The sequence below is a fragment of the Monodelphis domestica genome, chromosome 1 (assembly GCF_027887165.1).
Source record: "Monodelphis domestica isolate mMonDom1 chromosome 1, mMonDom1.pri, whole genome shotgun sequence".
In the NCBI taxonomy this organism is placed as follows: Eukaryota; Metazoa; Chordata; class Mammalia; order Didelphimorphia; family Didelphidae; genus Monodelphis; species Monodelphis domestica.
In genome coordinates, this window is record NC_077227.1 from 341,437,134 (window position 1) to 341,463,919 (window position 26,786).

Here is a 26,786-nt window from a genome sequence, read left to right on the forward strand (position 1 = left end):
CTTATCCTTATGGGCCATCAAAAGAAAAACAAACAAACAAACAAAAAAAAGCAAATAACTTAGCTCAATCCTGTCCAACCTACCCATTATCCTCTCTCTCACAGGAGCATAGTTTTAGAGCTCCAAGGTACCTTAGAGGCCAGTGAATCCAAATCTTTCATTTCATAAATGAGGATATGAAGGCAGGCACAGATTAAGTGAATTGCCCACAGTTACAAAGCTAGTAAATATCTGAGGTGGAATTTGAAAAGTCTTGATTCCAAAGCCAGAACTCTTTCTCCTATGCTACATAAAGTCCAATGGCAGAGACTGAAACCCATTATTATCTCATTCTATGACACTTTCATTCTTGTCCTTTGTAAATACTCCTCTAGGAGGCCACTTGCATGAGAGGAGACCTTCCTCCAGATCTCCTAGTGTTCTATGGCTACCCAGTAAAACATACAGGCTGTCTACAAGTTAGACCACACTCTTGCTACAAGACCAGATTGCCTCCTTTTCTAGGTGAAATCATACACTAGCAATAGAAGAATACTTAGATTAAGAAGACGGACTTTTAATTCAAGGCGAAGGTTGAAAGTCATTAAAAGCACTAGTGCCGCAGTGTTTCCCAAAGGTGATTAAAAGTGGTTTGTGTAGGCAGTATTTGTATACTGAGGGAAGCTAGGAGGCACCTGGAGTCAGGAAGACTCATTGTCCTGAGTTCAAATCTAGCCTTGGATATTTACTTACTAGCTGTGTGATCCTGGGAAAATCACCTAACTCTGCCTCTCTTTTGTCATCTGAAAAACAAACTGCAGAAGGACATGGTAAACCACTCCAATATCTTTGCCAAGAAAACCCTAAATGGAGTAACAGAGTCAGACACGAATGAAACAACGGAACGACAGCAAACCCAAGTAGTTTGTTTTAGCTTGGGACTTGAGCTGGAACAGGGAGAAAGTTAATTTTATACCACTCTTGCATTCCAACCCCATCCTCCACAGGGCAGCAGAAATTCTTCTTGTTGTTCTTGTTGTGGTTGTTCTTGTTCTTGTTGTTCTTCTTCTTCTTCTCTCTCCCTCTCTCCTTCTCCTTCTCCCTCTCTCTCTGACTCTCTCTGACTCTCTCTTGTCTGTCCCTCTGTCTGTGTCTCTGTGTCTCTTTCTCTCTCCCTTTCTCTCTGTCTCTCTCTGTTAAATATCACTTTCCCTGACCTGACTCCCAGTTCAGTACCCAAAAGATTGAGTGTCAGCTAACTACAGAGAAAACAGAAATGAGCATTTGTTCTCAAGGCCAATGGAACCAGTCAGTGTCTTCCTTTCTCCACTGTGACACACAATGTCGTAAGCATGGATTGCATTGCTTTGGAGGGAAGAACCAGGGAAGGGCTTTCAAAGTCATCTTCCTCTCCACCACATGGAGAAAGCTCAAGGCTTCTGATTCCCAGGGTTTTGTAACAGCAGCACCACTCAGAGGAAGCTTGTAGCAATGGCTATCTCTCAGAAATTCTGTGGAGTCAGCAAGGTTTGGATTTAGCCCCTACTCACCCCCCCCACACACACACACCTTTGGAGGGCCCCAAAAATAATCTGTCCAGGATATTCATCTGGCTTCATTTGACCACCAGAGCCCTCACCATAGCATCCCACCTACAGCTAAATAGGAACCCATCCTCGGAGGGCTTCCTTTCCTTACTTACATTAAAATGAGCCTATTCTTGCTTTCTACAAGGCTAGATAATTTTTTTTTCAAAAAGAATTTTTATTAGAAACTTAGTATTAGTTCTCCCCAAAAAAGGCAGGTGGGGGGTGGGATATAGAATTGAATTCCAACTAAAACAATAAATTCCAGGGGATTTAGTAGAGTGATTAACTCAAGTTAGTTATTTTAGTAGAGTAGTTAGTTAATTTACTAGAGTGATTAAGTTAAGAACTGAGTTCAAATTCTGATTTTAACATTTACTGTGACTGTGGACAAGACTTTTACCTCTCACAGTCTCTTCTTCATCTGTTAAACGGCAATGATAATTAATAGCACCTGCCTCACAAAGTTTCCCTCTATTAATTATTCCCTATTTATCCTGTATATAGCTTGTTGGAATATATTCATGTTGCCTCTCCCATTAATTAGTGAAATCCTTGAAGGTAGGGACTCTCTTTTACCTTTTTCTTTCTTTTCTCTTTTTCTTTTTCTTTTCTTTGCGTGTGTGTGTGTGTGTGTGTGTGTGTGTGTGTGTGTGTGTGTGTGTTCATATTGCCTGGCACATAGTAGGTACTTAATAAATGTTTATTGAATGATTGATTCAGGGTGGTTTTGAGGATCCAATGTGAACAGACCTAAAGTATTTTGCAAACTTTAAAGTACTATGTAAGTACTATTTGTTATTATTAATTATCACATAGAACTAATAAAATAATGAGAGTAATATATTTTACTTGTATGATCTTTTCTATCCATGGATCAGTGAAGTCTAGTGGCCATTGCTCTGTTTTGTTTTTTGGAAATATAGTCTTAGTCAGTGTGTGGATTGTTTTTTTGTTTGTTTGTTTTTGTTGGCTGGTTGGTTTTATGTGTTTTTTGGAGTGTGTGTGTGTGTGTGTTTGAACCCTTACTTTCTGTCCCAGCCACAACTCTAAGGCAGAAGGGCATAGCTAGGCAAACAGGGTTAGTGACTTTCCCAGGGTCACACAGCTAGGAAGTGTTTGGGGCCAGTCCTCCCAATTCCAAACCTGCCACCCTTATCTGCTGATCCATCTAGCTATCCCTGCTTATTTTACTTTGAATCGCTTTGGAGAAGTCTTTTGCATTCTGAATATTTGTCATTTTGCATGACACTACCATATTTCATTACACGAGATGCAGCTATATGTTCTGGAAAGGGCACTGACCTAGCAACCAGTTGGGGTTCTGTAACACACAGATATATGTTAGTGAAACTACATAGTTGTGCCAACTCTGAAGAATAACTCCCAGCTGGAAAAACTTATATGAAGGAATGCAGAAGCAGAACATTATGTATATTGGGGTAAAAAAAGAAAAAGCAATAAAGTCCGGGGGAAAAAAAGCAACAGGAAAGATGGAAACAGCCAGCATATTTTTGTTGAAGTTAATATATACATTTCAAATGAGTCATATATAACTTGCAGTTTACCATTTTAATTATAACCATTTTTATTTCATTTGTTTATGTGAAAATGATTTTGTTGATGGTTACTGAATTTAAATAGTTTTAATATTAGAAGCAAATTTAATAAAGGGAATGTAGGAAAAATGTCAATATTAAAATAATAAAATGAGGGTGCAGACTTGATGACCCCTAAACTTCCTTCCAGCTTTAAAATTGGTTATTTGGGGCAGCTAGGTAGCACAATGGACAGAGCACCAGGACATGGGTTCAAATTAGTCCTCAGATATTTCTTAGCTGTGTGACCCTGAGCAAGTCATTTAACTCCAGCCAAACCCTTGCTGCTCTTCTATCTTAGAATTGATACTAAAACAGAAGATAAGGGTAAAAAAAATTCCATGATTCCACCTTGACTGAAGGGCTAAGGTGGGAGAAGATGGTAGAGAAGGATGAAGGCCTGGGATTTCACAGTCAAACTCTGTGTGTTAAAAAGAGAACTCAAACCTAGTTTTTCTCTGGCTTTGAGCATATCTTTCTATCTCTTACCTATGGCTAGCTCTCTAACACTGATAGACCACAATTTATTTCCTAATCACTAGACATGGTAGGTATTTCCTCCTTTTAGATATTAAAAATAAAGCAGTCAAGGGGTAGCTCGGTTACTCAGTGGATTGAGAGTCAGGCTTGGAGTAGGGAGGACCTGGGTTCAAATCTAGCCTCAGACACTTCCCAGCTGGTGACCCTGGGCAAGTCACTTAACCCCCATTGCCTAGCCCTTACCACTCTTCTGCCATAGAACCGATACAAAAATATAGTTTCTAAGACAGAAGGTAAGGGTTTAAAAAAAATGAAACACAAACAAATAAAGCAACCATAAATGTGTTTATAAAGATGAGATTCCACCCACCCCTCCTTTTTGAGCTCTTTCTTAAGATGAAGTCTCAGCCCCGGGGTTGGCAGTTCAAAGGGTCTGGCAGGTATTACAACTCATATTGCATGGTGCCTGATAGACATATTGGTGCCAAGTTATTAATGGGTGCTGCTAATGGTTACTATGCCATTCTTTTTAAGTACCATAATTTAATCCTAGCTAGGCTCTCCTAGATTCTTTAACCCATAGAAATAATGCTTAAGCCCACAGGAATGACTAGTAGGAATTTCAGATGCTATTCCGAGCCCCTGCAGAAGATATTATTGGTTGGGCAGCCCTTCTGTATCCAAAGGATCTTGGCACATTAGTGACTGCTGCCTCTAGATCTAGTTGGAGGGGCCTTCTGTAGACTATAAATTTAAATTTCATGGGAAGAACATTGAGGGCCCCCTCCTCATTTTTTATAGCTCTAATGTAGAAGAACAATAGCTTAGAAGTGCGTTCCACATTTGAACCCAGGACCACCAGAATCCAGGCCTGGCTCTCTATCCATTGTGTCTCCTCACTGCTCACACTACTCATTTTATAAATGAGGAAACTAAGTCACAGAGAGCTTAAATGAATTTTCCAGGGTCACCTAACTAGTATCAGGTAGAATTTGAACCCAAGTCTTTCTAGTTCCCATTATCCTATCTGGTACATTATGCTGCCTTAAGGCTAGTCTTTACCCTCTGGGTTGTAGAACATGGAAAAGATTCTTCTTTATGCAAAGGCAAAAGCTAAAAACTCTGAGGTAAGACAGCATAATAATATTTCTCAATACATGGAAAGTAGCTTATTGTTCAGTTATGTTCAATTCTTCATGCCTCCATTTAGGGTTCTCTTGGCAAAGATATTGGAGTGATTTACCACTTCATTCTCCAGCTCATTTGACAGATGAGAAAACTGAGGCAGAGTTGTGACTGGCCAAGCTTCTTTAGAATTTCACAGATGTTATTTCAATTTACTTTCTTGCAATCTTTGTGTATACTGTTTTCCTGGCTTTGCTTCCTTTACTTTGTATCAATTCTACATTGTTTCTAGTTCTTTGCTGCCACAAAAAAATGTTGCTATAAATGTTTTGGTACATATGGAGTCTTTCTTTTTTCATCACTGGCATCATTAGTTTTTGTGTGTCTTAACAGTAGAACTCCTGGGTCAAAGAATAATGGACATTTTATTTGCATGATTTCAAATTGAGAAACTGTGAATTAGCCCTCCTAAAGGGAACTAATTCCTCGGCCCTGATAAATAAGACCCTCTCACTGCAGCAGTTTGTATGAAGGTTATTTCTGGGAATTCTGGGAGTTTTAAAGTGAGGAGGAAATTTGATTACTTTTTTTTAACCTTACCTTCTATCTTAGAATCAATACTAAATACTGGTTCTAAGGCAAAAGAGTGGTAAAGCCTAGGCAATTGGAATTGAGGGACTTGTCCATAGTCTCACACATAGGAAGTATCTGAGGCCAGATATAACCCAGGTCCTTTTGACTCCAGGCCTGGCTCTCTATCCCCTGAGCCACCCAGTTGCCCTTTGATATTTTTTTCCTACCTGTAGGCAAGTCTCTTAATCTCATCGGACCTCTCCGTTCCCCCATCCCATAAAATAAGGAATTAGATGAGATGACCTCTGAGATCCCTTGATTTATAATCCTATTCTTCAATGTCAGAGGAATGATTATGCAAGAAACCAATATCCACAGTAGAGCAGGGTGAAAGAGGCACAAAATGTGTATGACTAAATGAGAGATTATTGATACTTTTTACAACTTATTGGAAACAGCAAGGATGCTTTGGTATACCAAGGTTACAACTAGTTTGGAGAGATGGAGGGATAGCTCTTAAAACTGGGGTGGTTGGGGATAACAATTCCTGATCAGGTTGGTAGTGTAACAGCTCCCAAGTTGGCTAGTGACACGACAGCTCCAGCGATGGCTACCCAGCCTTCTCTCTTTTTAACAGGAAAAGATCCATCTGTGATATGTGTGTTCTCTCACTTTTCAGAGGCTCCAGCAAAGTGCTTGATGGAAAAGCGACCTGTTATCTGTTACCTTTGCTCCCAGATAGAGGTTTTGGAATGTTTAAATGTAGGAATTGGTTGAAGAGGCAGAAGAGAGAGAAGGTAAAGCAGGGGGAGAATCTGATTCATCCCATGGCCAACTTGGCCATAGAGATAGGAGAGCTGTTCTCCATGGCTTGGCTGAACTGAAAGACTCTCTCCTGCACAAATGGTCATGAGCTCATACAAAGAAGAAAGGCTTCAAAACTCTTCATGGTCACTATTTATGATTTCACTCTACTGCTCTACTAATCAACATAGATATAGTAATCAGATGACTAGTCATATAGAGAATTTTGTTCAATACTTCATATACTGTCTTACATCCATCAGAAAGGTCAATAGGCATTTGCCCCAGGCTGGAATAGGTCATGATAAAGGAAACAAAGAGAAGGAAAGAATGGAATGATCTTTTATTAAGCCCCTATGGTATTCCAGGCACTCTGCTATCAGCACTTTTACTCACTTTTTTTTTTACTCACCTTTACTCACTAAAAGCACTTTTGAACCTCACTTGGAAGGTATGTCCTATTGTTATGCCTATTATACAGTTGAGTAAACTGAGGCAGAGACAGGTTAAGTGACTCGCCCATGGCACACAACTAGTAAGTGTCTCAGGGTATATTTGAATTCAGGTCTTCTGCTACCTACATCTAAATGATGTCAAATCAACAAGTTTTATTAACCAGCTACCATGTACCAGGTACTGTGTTAAGCTCCATAGATTTGAAAAAAGGTAAAAACAGTCCCTGTTCTCAAGGAGCTTCCAGTCTAATAAGGGGAGACAACATGCAAAGAACTCTGTACAAACAAGCTAGGAGGAATTGGAGATAAACTCAGAGGGCCCACACTAAGGAGGACTAGGGGGAGGATTCTTATAGATGGGGCAATTTTAGCTGGAACTGGAAGGAAGCTAAGGAAGTTAGGCTTAAAATAATGATAATAAGTATGTCATTGGAGAAACAAATGATTGAGTGGGAAGGTGGGGAAGAACCAGTCATCCATCAAAAGCAAGAGAATAGTCTTCATGCTCTATTGTTTTCCACCCAATGTAAAGAGAATTTGAAGAAGGTTCTTTGCACTTTAGGTAGATGTTTTCTTGGAGGATATGGTCTAGCATAGAACAGGAAGGGCAGACATAGATGGGTCCTGTTATGATTTTTAGGAAAGGGGGAGAGAAAGGGTATACATAAGGGAAGAATCACATATAAATCAAATTGAATTTATTAACAGGTAAGGAAAAGGTTTTGGGAATGGGATAGGGAAAAGGGGTTTAGCATCTGACTTTACCCACTATATTTTCTTATCTAATTAAGCTTACTCTGACTAAACTAAATTCCCCAGCAAACCCAGAATCTCACGCACACAGCCAATGGTTGGTCAGATATCAGGAATCCAAGTTGTGGTGTTCTCAGATGGTCTCAGCAATGTAGAGCTCTGCTCTTATAAAAATGGAGATTTTGAACCCTAGACGTCAATCCTCAGAAGTCCTTGGTATTTCCCAGAATTCCCTATAATCTCACCTGAGTCTCCACATTGGCGAGATCACAATTGGTATTTAACTGGCATTAACACCTCCCATGCTCTCTTCTCTTCCATTGCAATGATGTAGTAAGTTTAGTGGTAAACTATGCGTGGGGATTTTGAATGGGCTAATCAGCCATGGGCACATGGTTTTTATTTTGTATCCTTGATTTCTAATATTCCTTAATAAACCTCAAAAATATAATATTTTTATTATTAGAGATATAATTTAATTTTTACACTCTCCAGTAACTGTCCACCAGAAGACTGGAGATTTCCTCTCACCCACAGCCAGTTGATCCTCAAAATCCAGTTGCTCGATGGATAGATAATCAGGATGTCTCAGCTACACACCTTTCTCCTTCTCCTTTCAGCTCCAGGGTGTCAGTTGCAAACTGCTCCTTGGAACTCTGACTCAACCAGTTCAGGAAAGATTCTATGCTTCAAGATCTGTCAGTCATTCTCTTGCTATTTTTACCTTGCTACAGTCCTAATCTACATTGCTGCAGAGTAGTGGTATCAAATTCCAATAGAAATGAGGATTCTACCCAGGGATTCCAATGTATTGTGTATTGATTTAGAAACCTAAATATTTTTATATTTCTTATTTATTTCTATTAATGTATCTGCCCATTAAAATCAGATAGGAACTACATTTTAACCTGTTCAGGTAGTATTCATGACTGCTGTGGGCCACAGGATCATGTGTTTAAGATCGCTGATATGAAGAATGCCTACTTTAATGAAGTCCTAGATTTATTACATTGGGTTATAAGGAAAATTAGAAATTAGTGTAAAAAGAGTGAAGTGATGTCCCACACTCCCAATCCTTAAGCTAAACCATCCTCTAAACATGGGAATTGATTTTTTCTTAGCATTGATGCATAAAATAACAAGGGTGGAAACCTGTTATGAACCAGAAGGTGTAAGGACCAGAATGTAAGGAGTTAAAATTAAAGGGTTGGACTAAATTTATAAGAGTGTGGTCACTAGGAATTATTATTCAATTCCAAATGATTTTATGCTAATTTATTTGCAAAAGGAGAAAGAAAGTAAGAAATTCCAGAGAGTAGATATTTATTCCAGCCTAGTTTGAATCAAGCAGAACTTAAGAGGCCCAGCAGTAAAGTAAACAAAGATTTTAGCCAGGAGGCCTCCTCCAAGATGAGGGGCCTCTTCGGTGGCTAGTACCTCTAGGAAATCAGGGAAGAAGTCAGCTTTTTCACTCATACACATGGTAGTTCAAAGGGAGAGATTTAAGAACAGTCCACCAAGTCCAGGGTCTCTGGTCCATGAAACAGATTCTTCACCAGCCTCCAACTCCAACTCAGAACTCTGAAGAATGAAGAACTGCCCCTCACAGGAAGTTGTAACTCCTTTTAAAGATACTTCTTTGTGTCACTCCCTGTGCCTTCCTCTACTTTACTTGGACCAATTATAGTCTATAAATATTTTTAGAACTGCCCAGGGGGCAGTCAGTTGCTTCTGATTTGTCACCCACTTTCAACACACAAGTGTAAGTGGGGTGTACATGCTTGTGGCAATTTAATCTAAAAATGGGCAGGGGAGTTAATTCCATCTTCATAAAGGAGAATATAACCTCAACTGTAGGTGGCTAAAAGATAGCAATTAAATATAGAACCTGAATTTTTATAACATTATACAACATAACCAGACTCATAAGGGATATTTAAAAATAAATCTCATCCTTTCCCTTTCACTCCTTCCACAAGATCCAGCAATGTAGGCCTCCCAAAGCTTCAAAATGCCTTTGTTTCTACAAGATGAGAAAGTTAAATTTTACCAACCATTAGCAAAAAAAAAAAAAACAAAAAACAATCCCCTTTGTTAGTGGTCTCTGACCTCTATACCTTAGTTTGGAGAATTGTGGTGAATGATAAGCATGATAACCTACTGTGAAGCAGGGAGAAAGAATTCTTACTACTCCCATTATGTAGACAGATTAAAAGACAAAAACAAAGAACAGAAATGAAGATTTGCCCACATTCACACAGTGACAGAGTCAAAGTTTTCTTACTATTTTTCCTATTAACCATTGCATAACTTATGCACCCTAACTTCAGGAATTTTGGATAAAATATCTTTTAAATTCATATTATAATATTCTATCACTCTGGCACGTTCAAGGTGTTTACTATGGAATGCATTCTTTTCCCCCTGAAAACTCAGTTCTCTTCTTAAACTTCCCTTTTTCTTTCAAGGACACCAATCAATCAACAAAGATTAACTAGGTGCCAGGAACTGTGCCAGGCATTGAGGATACTAAGACAAAAATGAAATGACCCTTATCCTTAAGGATCTTATGTCCTATCAGAGGTGATTAAAAAAAAAAACTGTCGATACAACATATAGAGAAAAGAAGCACAAAGGAGGATAGGATTGACAAAAAACAAAATAGAGAAAGAAAGAAAAGAGGGTCACTGAGGCATTTTTTAATGGAAAGAAAAATAACAAGAGGAAAAAATAAAATAAACAGATGCTTTGAAAACTCCAGGTTGGTCTTATATACTTAAAAGAAAAGCTAGCTGAATATCAGAAAGACCTGCAGTTCCATGCACAAGCCTCTTTTTTTGTTCTACTATGTATATGCAAATGCCCATTCTATCTATTGTTTACTGTTCTGAATAAAAATATGTTCATGATTTTAAAAATAAATACAGGGTAAAATCAGAAGGGGATAGAACATGCAAAGAACTACATAGAAACAAGATCCACATTTATATATGTATATATATGATAAATTAGAAATAATTTCAGAGGAAAGGTACTACCATGAAGAAAAAACAGGAAAGCCTTCTTGCAGAAGGTGGGATTTTAGATGAGACCTGAAGTTAACCAGAGTTTAAAATAATGATGATCAAGATGTCATCAAGAAAGTGTATAACTAGGGGACCAAGAGGGAGAGAAATGGGTTTAGCATGCAACGAAAGCAAAAGACAGCCAATGGACACTCTCATGCTCAATAGGTATCCACACAATATAAGGAGAACTTGAGGAAACTTAATAGCTAACAGCTAGGGGAGGAGATAGAATTGTCAAGAAAGGTTTCATGAAGAAGGTGCCACCTGACCAGCATTTAGGTAGCAGTGAGATAGAAGTACAGTCCAGGCATGAGAGACAGCCATTACAAAGGCATGGAGAGAGGAAATGTAGTGTCAAGTATGAGAAATAGGAAGAAAGCAAATTTAACTGAACTGTAGAGAAAGGGAATAATTCAATCATCCAGGTTTGTAGCATTTTCTACATTCTTTATTCTCCCTCACCCCCAAACTCCAAATCCAAATTACTAAACCTTACTGTGTTGTTTCTTCTCCACATCATTTCTTCTATCCATCCCCTTCTCTTTGTTGTTCATCCTTCATTTCGAAGAGGACCAATGACATCACAGGGTGTTGCTCATGAGTAGAATTTAAGTGAGGCAGAGTTGCACAGGACCATCAACCTTACTCTCTCTTCTAAAATCAGCCAAGTTTTGTGGCAAGACAAAAGTAAGTACACCTGGTGGTGGTCCAGGATGCAATGGATGAACTTGGTGTCTTTAGTGTCTGACCAGACTATAAGCTCTCCACAGAATCTGCTTCAGCTGCCTTCATGACCATTGAAGGAAATTATTCTTCTATGCCCGCTCTACTAATTTTCACATGCTTACAGTAGATATCCCCCACTAATTCACTATTAGGTTTGAGACCAATAAATCTTCCTCAACCTGTTTTAGCCCATCTGCCAAGATGATTTACCAGAGTGTGACTGCCATGCCTTTTGGTGATATGGCTAATATAGAAATGTTTTGCATGATTTTACCTGTATAATTGTTACTTTCCTTCTCAGTGTTTGGGGATGGGGTGGGAGGGACGAAGAAAATTTGGAACTTACAATTTTTTAAAAGGCTTAAAATGAATCATAATAAAATTATTATTCATTATTAAAATTATTTTTAAAAGGAACAGCTCAAGTTTCTCTAAAACTCTCCTGATCTCTCCAGCTGCTAGATACTATCTCTGTAACTTCCTTTTATTTGATGACTTTTTATTCATACTGTATTTATTCTCTTTATTCACGATAAATTTCCATATTGCTAGAATATAAACTCCTTATGAGTAAGGATTATTTTATTCTTTTTATTTGTATCCCCAACACAGCTATTGTTTTAGAAGTAAAGTCCTACAAGCACCCTTGAATCTATGAGAGTAGTATTCCTAGTTTCCATGAAACATAACTTTCCAGTGGGGGTACAGGTGGAAGAGTAGCTAAACTCTATATTTGCCTTGTATAAATGCTTATCTGCGTACACATTCTTTTCCCCTAGCATAAAGAGAGTAAGTTCCTTGAGGGCAGATACTGTTTCCATGTTTGTGTTTGTATCCCAATGCTTATTACAGTGCCTAACTCATAATAGAAGCTTAATTTTTTTAAAAAGCAATTTATTATTGAGGCAGCTAGGTGATACAGTGAATGAGTTCCAATCTGGCTTCAGACACTTACCTGTGTGACACTGGTCTGGCTCTGTCTGGCTCAGTTTCCTCAACTGTAAAATGGAGGATGATAATAATAGCACCTGCTTCCCAGGGTTGATCTGAGGATCAAATGACATATTTGTTAAGTACTTAGCACAGTGCCTGGCACATAGTAGGCATTTAATAAATGCTTGCTTCTTTACTTAACAAACATTCATTAAATTGAATTGGTACACTAAATTTAGTTAATTAATTTTGGAAATGCACAGTGATCATTAATTTGGCATCTGGGCTTTCTCCTTAAGACAATTTTTATTTTATGAAATCCCAGAGCTGTTCTAACCTATGAGAGATTGATTGCCTCGAGCCATTTCGCTGGTAAGTATGGTTCAAACATCTCTCACCACTTTGTATATGTAGGTTCCACAGAGTCAGTGTTATTGGTAAATTGCACAGACTTTCTCGGGGCATTTTAAGTATACCATCTTCTTGGTCCACATCCATAATCTGGAAGAAAATGCTCACCTCACTCCAAAATATCCTTCCATGTTTTTGCCAAGTAGACTCAACAGGATCCATAGGCTATAAATGACCATCCTGTAATTCAGGAAATTTTCTGCTTAAGCCACAAGGGGACACCCTACTCATAAGAACACCAGGGCCTGTTCTAGAGCTCAGGGAGAAGCTGAGAAAAAAAAGTTAAACATTGAACCAGTGTCAAATTCTTTTCTCTTAGATGCCTGCTATTGAATTTGAGTCTCCAGCCTGTGCTATTGGTTACCTACCTCAAATTAAAATATATCCCATTAGTTGATCATGACTCTGGAGCATGGGTGAAATCCAAGAACCCACACTCCAGAACTTCAGCAGGCTCTTAGACATACCTGAGAGAGAAGTATCATGGCCCTAATGAGTTATTGTACTCAATGAATCAATCAACAAATGATTACAGAGCTCTTTGGATAGTGTTATTCAAGGTATGTGACACATGTGTCAACATGGAAATCTAGAGATCCCCAGTTTACTTAGTTTAAAGGTATAAACCCCAGGTTTTGACCTTGTCATAAGAGAGGTTTCCCCCTGAGGAAAGGTCCCACTTCACCACAATAGACATCCACTTCAGGTGGGGAGACAGATCCCATCAGAAGTCAAGTAGCTCTTTTGTCTCCAGAAGCCTTTCCCAGTATATCACATCCTCCTTACCAAGGATCGAACTCGGGGCCTTCAGCTTGGGAGACTGAAGCACTACCAACTGTGCCAAAGCTGAAGTGGATGTCTATTGTCTGGTGAAGTGGGACCTTCCCTCAGAGGGAAACCTCTCTTGTGACAAGGTCAAAACCTGGGGTTTATACCTTTAAACTAAGTAAACTGGGGATCTCTAGATTTCCATGTTGACACATGTAAACATGGTCCCTGCCCCCAAGAAATTTACAATCATGTTAAGTAGACTGATAGAGTATGAATAATATAAGCCCATTAAGTGCTAGTCAGCATGGTATTGATTATATGTGTAAAAAGAATTCAGAGAAGGGAGTGGTTTTTGAAAACTTCATGGAGGCATTAGACAGTGATGGTGAACCTTTTAGAGACTGAGTGTCCAAATTGCACCTTCACATGTATGTGAGTTGCTCCCTTACGCCAGTCAGGGGAGGGAGGAAGCACTTCAATTGGAAGAGAGGAATGTCCTCAGGCATGTGTTTTGGAAAGGAAAACTGAATCAAACTTTTGCATTTCTGCCCACTGAGATAGAGCAGACATTGGTAGGAATGTGACAAGAAGGGGAGTGATAGTTGGAGTGAGAAAAGAGGATTGTGGGAGAAACTGCTAACTGAAGGGTCTTTGCCTTCTGAACTCTGTTGAGTGTGGAGCAAAGACTTGGACCTCTAGCTCCCAACTTGTGGAAGAGCCTTGCCTCCATTTCCCTTACCCTAAATAAAAAGAAGGTTCCTGTATGTTTGAGAGCATCCATTAGAGGAAGACAAACAACAACAGCTGCTGAGAAGAGGCTGATCCCTTAACTTTAGGGGGTCATTCTGAAGATCATTTCCATCCCTTGACCTTCCCAAGAAGGACACTTGCCACTTCTTAAGCCATCTTGGCTCAGCTGAAGAAAAACAAGAAATCCAGTAGGGTCTCCTCTATAATTAGTAAACTGCTTGAGAAATAGAAAATTGCAGTCAGATTCATATTGAAGGGAGAACAAAGAATGAGAGGCAGTGGCTGAGCTAGCCATTAGCCATGGTTAAACAATGAGAGCCAGGGAACTCCTGGGGTTCAACTACTAGTCAAGCCTTGCTAAGTGCTCTCCACTAGTCCCCAGAAGTTCACTCAAGGACACTGGTCCTGTCATCCTAACCTTACCCAGGGGTACCTCTCTTGTGGGTTGAGTGTGAGAGAAGTTCAAAGACAACCTCTCAGCCACAGAGGGTATTCCTCCATTTTACCGCTCCAGCCCTCCAGAATCTCTCTGTCCTTTCACCTCCTCCATTCCCTGTTACCAACCCTTCCTTATCCCCAGTACCTTTCAACATTACATTGTGTAATATATGGGGAAATTCATGTGTACATGTCCATATATGTTATATATAGAAATCTACAGTGCACATGTATAACTATATGATGCATCATATATATATACCTACACATACGTGTGCATATATGCATTTGTGTATATATTTGTACATATAGGCAGCTAGATAGCACAGTGGATAGAGCACCACATATGGATTCAGAAAGTCCTACCGTCAAATCTAGCCTCAGGTATTTACTAGCTGTGTAACTTTGGGCAAGTCACTTAATCCTGTTTCCCTCAGTTTCCTCATCTATAAAATGTGCCAGAGAAGCAAATGGCAAACCATGCCAGTGTCTTTGCCAAGAAAACCTCAAATGGGATCCCAAAGAGTCAGTCACAACTGAAAAGCAACTAGACAACAATGATACCATATATACAGATCAGTAGTAAGTAAATTCTTAATTTGAGGAAGGAGATAATACCAACAATTAGGGGAGACGGGCTTTGTGAGGGAAGGAACACTTCAGGGCGGCATTAGCACCAGAGCTGAGCCTTGAGGAAAGAGACAGACTCTGAGAGGCAAGTCCATTCCTGATATGGGGAGTAACCCGTAGGAATTCACGGAGACAGGAGGTGAGAGCCAGTGTGCCATGTTGTATAGAGTGCTGGACTTAGAATCAGAAAGCCCTCATTTCAGACTTCACCTCAGATACATTTTTAGCTAAATGGCTCCAGCCTCAGTTTTATTATGTGTAAAATAAAAGGGTTGTATTGGCAGTTTGTGGCACAGTGGATAGAGCAATTGTCCTGACCTTGAGTTCAAATCCAACCTTAAACACATTCAAACTGTGTGACCCTAAGCAAGTCTCTTAACTTCTTTTTGCTTCAATCTCCTCAACTGTAAAATAATAGAAAGTAAGGAAGTTGGGTAGTGCAGTGAATAGAGTACTGGGCTAGCTTCAGACATGTACTGGCTGTGTGACCTTGGGCAAGTCACTTAACCGGTTTGCCTCAGTTTTCTCATCTGTAAAATGAGTTTGGGAGGGAAATGGCAAACCACTCTAGTATCTTTGCTAGAAGACCTGGGGGCAGCTAGGTGACTCAGGAGATTGAGAGCCAAACTCGGAGATGGGAGGTCCTCGGTTCAAATCTAACCTTAGATACTTCCTAGCTGTGTGACCCTGGGCAAGTCACTTAACCCCCATTGCCTAGCCCTTCCTGCTTTTCTGCCTTAGAACCAATACACAGTATTAATTCTAAGATGGAAGGTAAGGGTTTAAAAAAAATTGATGGAGTCATGGCACAACTGAAACAACCAAACAACAAAAATAATACCATATAGCACCTACTTCCCAAGGTAATTATTAGTATCAAATGAGGTAATATCTGGGAAAAGTGCTTAGCACAATGCCTGACCCATAGTAAGTTTTTTACAAATGCCCCTTCTCTTCTTTTCCCTTCCCTCTTATAGTCAATGATCTTTAAGGTCCTATCTAGCTCTAAATTGATCGTTCTATTCTCCTACAAATATAGAATTCTAATAATAGCTAGTAGTTCAGTTCAGCAAGAACATAGAACACATAAAAAGGAATAAGTAATAAGAACGGAGACTAGAAAGGTGAGTTGGAACAAGATTATAGAAGGCTTTAAATATTACACAGAGGACTTTGTTATAGAAGTCATGAGGGGCGGAAAGGGACAGGGGGAGTGAAGCATTATGTTGCTCAATAGACTGAGAGCCAGGCCCAGAAACAGGAAGTCCTGGTTCAAACCTAGATTCAGACACGTCCTAGCTATGTGACCTGGGCAAGTCACTTAACTCCCCCACTGTCTAGCCCTTACCAAGACACAGTATTGATTCTGATATGAAAGCTAAGGCTTAAAAAAAAAAGATGTAAGGTAAAGGTTAAAAAAAAAGTAATTGGGAAGCAATGACCAAATTTGAACAAAAGGTTGATAACAGTTAGATCTGTACCTTGGATACGATCTACCTTGGCAATTGTGTGGAATTTAGATTGAACAAGGGAGGGATCAAAAGTAGAAAAATCAACAAAAAGGCTATAACAAGAGTTCAGGAGAGAGGCCATGAGAGTTTGGACTAAGGTGGTCACCGTGTACATGAAATGAAGGAGACAGATGCAAAAGATACAAAGGCAAAATTGATAAGATTTAACAATTTATTGCATAAAAGTGGTTGGGAAGGGAAGGAACAAGTATTTATTAAGTGCCTACTATGTGCTAGTCGCTGTCCTAAGCATCTTGCAGATATGATATTGCAAGGAACCTGAATGACTGGCAGAAATAAGGAAGTTTAGGGGGGAAAAAGATTTTAGTGGGAAAGAGAACCCATTCTTACTTACCTCCCTTTCCATTCTGTTTGGCAGTGTTGAACTTGAGGTGCTGCCAGACTGTCTAAGAAGAGATGTCCAGTACCCAATTGATGATTCAAGACTGCATTTCAGGAAGGAAATGAGTGCTAGATGTTATCACTTAAAACTATACTAAAACTTTTGGGACACCTTGTTGTATAGGTTTGAGTGGAAGTCACCAGCAAAAAGATGAATTGTGGGAGTTGATGAGATCACCAAAAAAGGATATCTAGAAAAGGAAAGAGGGCTCAGGTTAAAAGCTATGAGGATCCAGTTAAGGAGACTGAGTAGGTAAAGGAAGAGAATAAGTATTTATATAGTATCTACTAAGTGCCATGAAGTGTTCTGGAAGGTAAGTACTATTAGTATTCCCATTTTACAATTAAGGAAATCAAGGCAAACAGAGATCAAATGACTTGCCTATGGTCACACAACTAATGAGTATCTTCCTACTTAATATCTTCCTGACTTCAGGCCCAGGGCTGTATCCACTAAGTCACCAGCTGCCTTGTGAGACTGGTAGTAAGACCTCGTAGCTATCCTCAAGTAGGACCAGACAATCATGTAAGAAGAAGACCAGAACGTTCCAGTGACAAAGAAACCAAAGGAAGAAAAGTATGAAGGAAGAAGGGATTATTGACAGTTCAAAAGCAATAAAGAGAAGTCAAAGGTATCCGTGAAAACAAAGAAAAGATCACCAGACCAAGCAGTTAAAGAATGGCTGGTGACCTCAGAGAGGACAGTTTCCAGAGAAGGAGTGAGTCAGAAGCCAAGTTGCAAGGATTTGAGAAGTAAATGAATGAAAGATCGGGAAGTGGAGGCAATAAATGTGGATGAGTCTTTCCAAAAGTTTGGCAACGAAAGGAGAGGTCTGTGATGACAGCTCAAGAGAACAGAAGGGTTAAATAACAGAGTTTTGCTGTTTGTTGCTGTTTAAGGGTGGATATTCCCTGTCCATTCCCACCCCTACTTCAATGTATCTATAATCTCATCATTGTGCATATTCTGTCTCTTTTTTTAAACCCTTACCTTCCATCTTAGAATCAATATTATGTATTGGTTCTAAGACTGAAGATTGGTTTTTGCCCATGACCTTTTCAAATATTGACCACAGGGGTTCCACTTCACATTCTACTGACATCACAAGTATTGAAAGTGAAAATATGGACTGTCCGTAGGTTATCTTTGTTTTCACTGATTTATAAAAACACAATAAAAATATAAAATATATAAAAAATACAAGGGATGGCTAGGTGACTCAGTGGATGAAGAATCATGAGTGGAGATGGAAGGTTCTGGATTCCAATATGACTTCAGACATTTTCTAGCTGTGTAAATCACTTAATCCCAATTGCCTCGCTTTTCTCTCTCTTATGCCTTGGAATCAATACTCATAGATTCTAAGACAAGAGGCAGGGGTTTAAAAAAATTAATACACCATCTTGGGAACACATCTATAGCATATCCTTAGGTACATCTTTCTTTTCCCACCAATAAAGTGAGGACCTAGACTCTGAATAATGTCAAGTTTCCTCATCTGTAAATTTGTGGCTTCATATATATGTAGAATTGGAAAGATCTCAATTGATCATCTTCTCAAACACTCTCATTTCACAAATGAGGCAACTGAGACTCAGAGAGAATAAGTGACTTGCTGAAAATCATAGATAGTAAGTGAAGGGGACTCATGCTGGATGTGCAATCCCCCTCATCACTCACACTCCCTGATTTTCTTTTCTTTCTCTTTTCTGCACATCTGCTATATAGAACAGGTAAGGAAGTACTAGGTCAAGAACAATCCCCCTGTTATTACACACACACACACACACACACACACACACACACACACACACACACACACACACACACCGCCACATAGGCTAACTCTACCCTGCAACTTGGCTTGAAGTATATGCAAGGCTGATTGGGTTTTGAAAAGTGTGCACAAGCACAGAAGAGGGTTAGGATTGAGGTGAGGAAGGTGATCACAAGCCAGGCGGGGGACAGGATTGGATGTTAGACTGTGGGCCCCTCTGGTGCACGAGGAAAATGAAAATATACCTAAACACCTGCCTCAACTTCAGCAGGTGCCGCCCAACTGAGTACGTCTCTGTTGCTGACTCCCTCTTCTGGAAGAGAAATAAAACTGGCTTGCTGCTTCATAATCTCAGATTCTTGTTTTTCTTGTTGATTTTTTCTTTTTTTTTTCCATTTTGAGTCGGTGAGCTCATGTCCCACACATAAGGGACAGGGCTAAGATTTAAACTCAGGTCCTCTGACTACTCTCCATCACATCTCAGTAAAAGATTCAGCATTTGAACCACATCTGACTCCGGATCCACTGTTCTTTGAAGATAGCCCCATCCTTCTCCCTTTTCCCACTGTGCTTGCCTTCATTTCACTCCTCTGGATCCCTATAACACTTATCCTTTATACAAAGGGGTTCCCACCTATAGATTGTGCACACCTGAGGGCATAATTGTTGTTCAGTCATTTTCAATTGAGTCCGCTTCTTAATGGCCCCCACTTGGAGTTTTCTGAGCATAGATACCAGAGTAGTTCACCTTTTCTTTCTCCAGCTCATTTGACAGCTAAGGAAACTGAGGCAAACAGGGTTAGGTGGCTTACCTAGGGTCACAGTAAGTGTCTGAGGCTACTTTTGAATTCTTCCTGACTCCAGGTCTTGCTCTCTATCCACTGCACTACCTAGCTGCCCTGAAGGTGTAATGAATGAGTCAATATACCTTCTATAGGCTAAAGTATATTTCCAACATTATGCATTACCATTCTTCTAATGTACACAAATGTCACTGTAATTTATTTATTAACAAATAAATAATTAGTACATTTAAAGAATGCTAATGCTTAATAGCTGAACTGAACATGAGGAGGATCCTGGGGTGGATAAGGAACTGGACTGTTTTTAATGACTCCCAAATGTTTCTGGGAAACAAAAGGCCATCTTCTCAACCCTATCCTTCCTCTTTCTACTGCTGTTGTGGTGTGGCAGAGTCATAGAATAATGAAATTGAAAAATTGAAGCTGAGGATCACCTAAAGGGTACTGAAGAGGCAGATGAGTAACTAGTGGTTGCAAATTAAGCTGAAAATTGCATTGCAAATGAGGACTTGTGCAAAAGTATTGCAAAAAATGTCATTAAAACATATGGGGGGGGGTCAGCTAGGTGGTTAGAGAGCCAGGTCTGAAAACAGGAGGTCTGGGTTCAAATCTGGTCTCAGACACTTCCTAGCTTTGTGATCCTGGGCATGGTCACTTAAGCCCCATTGCTTAGCCAGAACTGTTCTGCCTTAGAACCAATATTGGTTCTAAGACAAAAGGTAAGGGTAAAAAAAAAAACCCCATAATCTCCTAGAGGACAGAGACTATTTCATTTTTGTCATTTTTATCTTTGCACACCCAGGACCTGGCACATAGTAGAAGCTTAATAAATAACATTTATTAATTCATTGATTAGAGAGATACATAACTAGAAATAAAATGTGAAATAGTCACATAGTCATGGAAAAGACTAACTCAAAGACAGTCCTCATTATCTGCAGGTATTGATCCAATATCAATAGATCTAGCAAAAGGTCCCCAGCATGTTGGTTGGACTGCTAGGGGCAGATCCATGGAATGTCATGGATAAGAACCATGCAAAATGTTAACATAAGACATTTTGCACATCCCAGCATGTGACCATTTTCTATATGTCATCAGTTTAGAGCTAGAAGGAATCTAGATGCCATCTAGTACAACACCCTCATTTAATAGCCTAGGAAAATGAGACCCAGAGTAATTAAGTGATTGATCTTGTCAAGTCAGGATCTGAACCCAGGTCTTTCAAAGTCAGATTTACTACTCTGGGTACAATCCCCACCTCCCTCACTCCAATTAAATAGATCACAGTAGCTTTGAATGAACAAAGAAGAAATTGAAAGAGTGTTTTAAGGTTTGCAAAGAACTTTAACACATCATTTCATCCAATGAAAGGCAGCCTGGCTTAGTGGAAACACAGCTAATTTTGAAGTCATCTACACATGGATTCAAGTCCTACATCTCACTACATGACCTTGGGCAAGTCACTTAGATATGAAATACCTCAGGCACATGTTAGGATTATCTGTTTCACAGCAATATTTTATAATGATCAACTGTGAATGATTTTACCATTATCAGCAATGCAAGCATTCAAGAACTCCAAGAGACTCATGTTAAAAAATGTCATCCACTGCCATAGAAATAACTGAATTCAGATCAAAGAGTCTGAATTCAGATCAAAGCACCCCAGTTTTCACTTTATTTCCTTCATGAGTTTTTCTTGTATGCGCAATATATGTCTTCTTTCACAACCTGATGAATATGGAAATATATATTACATAATAGCACAAGTATAACCTATATCAGATTATTTATTATTTTTGGTGTAGGAGAAGGGAGGAAGAGAATTTGGATATCAAAATAGCAGAAAACAAATGTGAAAAGCTGTTTCTAAATATAATTGAGAATAAAATATAATTTTAAAGAAAGATTTTGTTACAGATCAGTTTCTTATTTGCATTCATGAAGGAAATTTCCATACCAAAGAATTTCCTATCTAATCTGATGAATTCATAGATCTTGGCAACACACATATGCTCATGTACATACACACACACACACACACAATTGATCAGATTAGAACCTTATTTTTAAATGTTACTGAACTCATAGTAGTTTCCCATCATTGTTTTTAGGGTACAAATGGTACAGATATAATATGGAAGTTATTGAAATTGCTTGATACAAAAAAAAGTCTTTATACTTAGAAGGATTGGAAACCACTGGTCTCTACCATTCATCTGGGTCTTGACATATAGGCATATGTTGCATTGTCATTTATCTCTTTAGATATCCATCCTGTGGTGCTAGTGGAGGCAGCATTTCTCCAGGTATTTTTTATTTGCTTCTCATGACAGGCAAAATGTATTTTGATATAAATATTAACTTTTGTTTGGCTTATCCAAGTGAAAATAAGGTAGGGTGGATCATGAACACATTTGTTACAGTGAAGAAACAACAATACATTCATTTCTAAACTGGATTTCTACTGGGGCTGCTGTTGCTGAAACTGGTTCATTAAAGGTTTCAGTTTAATTCAGAGGTGCTGACATCATATATTCAACAAGAATTTAATTGTCTGCCATGTTACAAAGACAAAAATGAAATAGTTCCTACTCTGAGAGCTTGTTATCTGCTAAATTATAGCAAAATAGAGACCAAAACATACAAGGTAAGTTGAGAGGGAGGTCATTATTAGATGAGAGGATAAGAAAAGATTTCATATAAAAGGTGAAACTTGAACTGACTTTTGAAGGAAATGGGATTTTAAGAGATAGAAGTCAGGAAGGAATAGATGACATTTCCAATATGGGAGACGGCATGTGCAAAAAGGAGAAGGCGTATCACATGGGAGAAATAGCAAAAAGGCAGTCTGGCTGAATGGCACAGTGAAGGAAGAAGAAGAATATATAAAAAGGTTGGGAAGGTATGTTAGAGACAGAGCTTCAAAAGCCAACAAGAATCCATATTCCAATTCTAAAGGCAATAGAGGGGTGGCCAGGTGGCTCAGTAGATGGAGTGCCAGGCCTGGAGTTGGGAGGACCTAGATTAGAATCTGGTCTCAGATATTTCCTAACTGTACCATCTTGGGCAAAGCCACCTAACCCTGTTTGCCTACCCCTTGCCTTTCTTTCTTAGAGTTGATACTAGGATAGAAAGTAAGGGTTTTAAAAAGAAGACAATAGAGAACCAACCACTGAAGTTTCTTGAGTAGAGGAGTAATACAGTTAAAACTGTACTTTAGGAAAATCATACAAAAGTATATTTGTAGAGTTCCCTAGTGTCACATAATTCTTGTAAAACCCAAATATACTTGCTTAAGCAAAATAATTAACTTGGCTAATGAAATCTAATTTCCAGGTTAAAATGTCCCTAGGTTTTTGAAGCCTGTGCTAGCTGACTATAAATCCTGGCCAAAGTGTTTAGAGGACCTGAGTTCAAATCCGAGTTCTGCTACTTACTATCCATGGGAGAGTAACCTTGTGGGGACTAGATTTCCTCATTTGTAAAATAAAAGAATAAGACATGATGATCCCCAAGGCCCCTCTAATCAACTCTAATCTTATAATCCTATCAAGCTGGAAAGGCTTTGAGTAGGTTTGGATCCTTTGGAACAGAGACAGACTGTATGTTTGTTATCTGATGAATGGCCTAATTAAGTTTGGAGAAGCTCATCACCAGGAGTTCATCCAATATGTAATAGATGTTCTTGACCACAGGCGCCCAAGAGCTTAGAATATCTTATTAGGATATCTGGAGGCCTTATGATCTGTCAGGGGACCCACATTGGTGAAATCATGGTCCTTGGGTAGTAATGGAAAAACTGTAAGTAAATAGAAACAATTCATAATCTGTTCTTCAGCCTCTCCTCATTATGAACAGTAATCTGAATGAAATTTTTAACTGTGACAGAGACAAAAAATAAACAATGAGATTCTTCTTTGGGGGACAGTGGGAAAAGACATAGATTTGGGATCAAGGGACCTTCAATGTATCAGATGGAATGCTGGCTCTGCTGATTACTATGTGACTTGAACATGCTACTCAACCTCTTGGGGACTCAGTTTCCCCATCTCTAAACTAAAGTTAGATTAAATGGCTTCCAATATCTCTTCCAGCTCTAAGTCCTCTGACTATGATTTCTTGCTACCCACAGAATCTTGCAGAGCCGGGGATAATTTAGTGCCAAAGGTAATGCTTGATCAAGGAAGGCTCCCTCTTCCTCCTCAATCTCTACTTTAGCCAGCCTGATTCTTCCTGTCTAAGGCTGGCATTGCAGAGTGGATGGCCCTGAGAAAAATGAGTTTCCCTTTGCAGAAAGCCTGGAAACTCTCTCCAAGTCAGCATCAGCAACATGTAAACTGGCACCACGGGCGGATACTCCATCTGGTAAACAATATGTAAGTCACTTATGATGTAAGGCATCTTGGCTACTGCTACTGGGGGGGGGAGGAAGGGGGTGTGGTGGTGTTATACCAATAAAACTGCTACATGTCGACCTCTTAGCCAGTTATTCATCCCTATCTAACAAGCAACGTTGTCTTGTGATTGCTATGGTCAGAAGGAAAGACTCGTTAAAATGGTACCATAATGCACAATACAAATCAATGCAAAAAGCTTTCCATCCTATAGTCAGCATTTTGTTTTTGTATATGCATGAATTTTGCTCATTGCCCAGCTCCTCTGGAAACTTGAGGGAGTTTTTTCTCCCTTATTTCTGTTTTCCCATCTGCCCAGTAGGAATAGAGGCTGGATCCCTGATGGTACATGAGATCCATAAGGAGGAAGGTATTACAGGACCGAATAAGAGATTCATTTTCCCAGTGAGATCTTCGACATATTTTGTCTTGAATTTCAGCCTTGCACAGCTTGCATTTTTCTAATTCAATTGGTTTTCTCCCAGTAATCAGGAGAACTGGATAACTCAACTTAGCGAAGCAAAGAATAACAGCTAACATTTATATAGCACTTACTTTGTGCCAGGCACTGGGCTAAGCCCTTTACAATTATCATCTCATTTGATCCTCACAACAGCCCTGGGAAGTGGGTGTTGCAATTAGCTCCATGAAGCCACATTGTGATTGATGAGAGCCAGCATTGGACTTGGAGCCAGAAGATCTAGGTTCTAACAACAACAAGAATAATGACAACACCAACATAATGAATGGAGTGCCAGGCTTTAAGTCAGGAAGACCTCTGTCCAAATTGGACCTCAGACACTTACTAGCTGTGCGATCTTGAATAAATCATCTAATCTCTGTCTTCCTCAGTTTTCTCATCTGTAAAATGGGGATAATAATAGTACTTCTATCCCAAGGCTGTTGGGAGGATCAAATGAGATAATAATTGCAAAGGGCTTAGCAAGTACTTAGGATATATTAAGTACTACATATTATTATTATTATTATTGATAATAATTAGGAATCCTACAAGACCTCTGATTGTTACTAGCCAGATGACACTGGACAAGCCCTTAAGCTATCTGAAGTTCAGTTTTCTCCTCTGTAAAATGGGGATAATAATAGCAACTATCTGAAAAGCTTATGATCAAGACCAATTGAGGTAGAGCACTTTGTAAACCTTAAAGTGCTATATATAATTCTGAAGTAAAACAGCAGGACTTGGGATAAGCTAAGTGGCTTAGTGTATTGAGAGCCATGCCTATAAATGGGAGGTCTTGGATTCAAATTTGACCTCAAACACTTCCTAGCTGTGTTACCCTGGTCAAGTCACTTAATCTTCATTGCCTAGCTTTTACTGCCCTTTTGCCTTAGAACCAATATACAGGATTGATTCTAAGACAGAAGGTAAGGGTTTAAAAACAAAAAAACAAACACAATACCAGAACTCATCTCCTCGAATATGACCATTAACTTTCCTATCCACTTGTAACCCTTGTGTCAGAGGCGATCTCACTTCTCTGGCTCATTTCTTCCATCCAGATGATCTAAGAACTTTTCTCTCTGATACTACCCAATGTGTTGTTACCAGTTTCCCTTGCAAGTACATGTTTACTATTTGCCAGATAGAGGAAACAGATATGGCTTGCAACAGAATTCATTTCCTGCCTTTTTTGCAAACCTCCTCTAGTCTAGCCTCAGTCCCCAACAGTCACCTGGATAGTATCTTCCCGTGTATTCTCTAGTGTGGCTCCTTCCTATCTGGCTCCCACTGATACTCTTGTGATAGACTTCTCAATACTATCCCTTTCCATGGTTGCCCTGGCCATCCCTGGCAAATGTTGCTTTTTATTCATTTCCCAAAGCAGGACTGGGCTACTGTCTTCAATTTTCCAGCAGATGGCAACCTTCTACTGCTCTCATGATGGTGTCTGAGTCATACTTCTGGGGGATGTTCCACATCCCTCTTCATGAGATGCCAAACATAAAGGGTCTCACTTTGGTTTTCTATTTTACAATATAGTTCTGCTAAGCCTTGGTCTAATGGAATTATTGTTGGTAATCACAGTTATCTGTGCTAATAATTGAGGATAAAAAAAAAAACCAACCTATTTCCTGCCCTTGAGGAGTTTATACTTTATAACATTTTTTTATCTTTACTTTATATCCAATAACAAATTTACACATAAGTTCCCCAAAGATACATGATTCATGTTGTCTACCTCCCCTCTTCCTTCTCCATTCCAGCTGACAGAACTTGCATTCTTTAAAAACAAAAACAAATTTTTAAAAATTTACTTTCTATCTTAGAATGGAGACTATGTATCTGTTCTTAAGCAAAAGAGCTGAAAGGAGTAGGTAATTGGGGTTAAGTGACTTGTGCAGAGTCACACAGCTAGAAAGTATTTGAGACAAGAAACTTTAATGGGAGAGACAATATATAGTAGTAATGGTGAACCTATGGCATGGGTGCCAAAGAGGGCACACAGAGTACTCTCTGTGGACATGCCCCCCCCCAGTTCATTACTAGAAAGGGTCTTGGGTGGAGTTGTTCCCTTACCACTCCCCTCCATGCCTAATGATATTTTGTCACATCACCTGCCCCTCTGCCCAGCAGTCAATGGGAGTGCTTTCTCCCTCTCCTATGCGATATAAGGGGGAGTGGGGCATGGCACAGGGCTGGGGGAGAGGGGGGTGTTGCACTTGATTTCTAAAAGGTTTGCCATCGCTGAAATAGAGAAATCAGTAATATACACATGCTAAATGGAAAATGGTATTAGAGGGGATGACACTAAAAGCTGGGAGGATCAGGAAAGGTCTCCTTCAAAAG

At 39.3% G+C, this 26,786-nt stretch overlaps 1 long non-coding RNA gene across 2 annotated transcripts in view; it reads left to right on the forward strand.

The window, feature by feature from the left end:
* Window positions 1-18,831, forward strand: part of LOC130458226 (uncharacterized) — a 124,211-nt gene extending 105,380 nt beyond the window's left edge. For both annotated transcript variants that reach the window (XR_008917334.1, XR_008917337.1), the window contains one exon: window positions 17,430-18,831. This is a non-coding gene — a long non-coding RNA (uncharacterized LOC130458226). The remainder of the gene's footprint in view (window positions 1-17,429) is intronic.
* The last annotated feature ends 7,955 nt before the right edge of the window (window positions 18,832-26,786 follow it).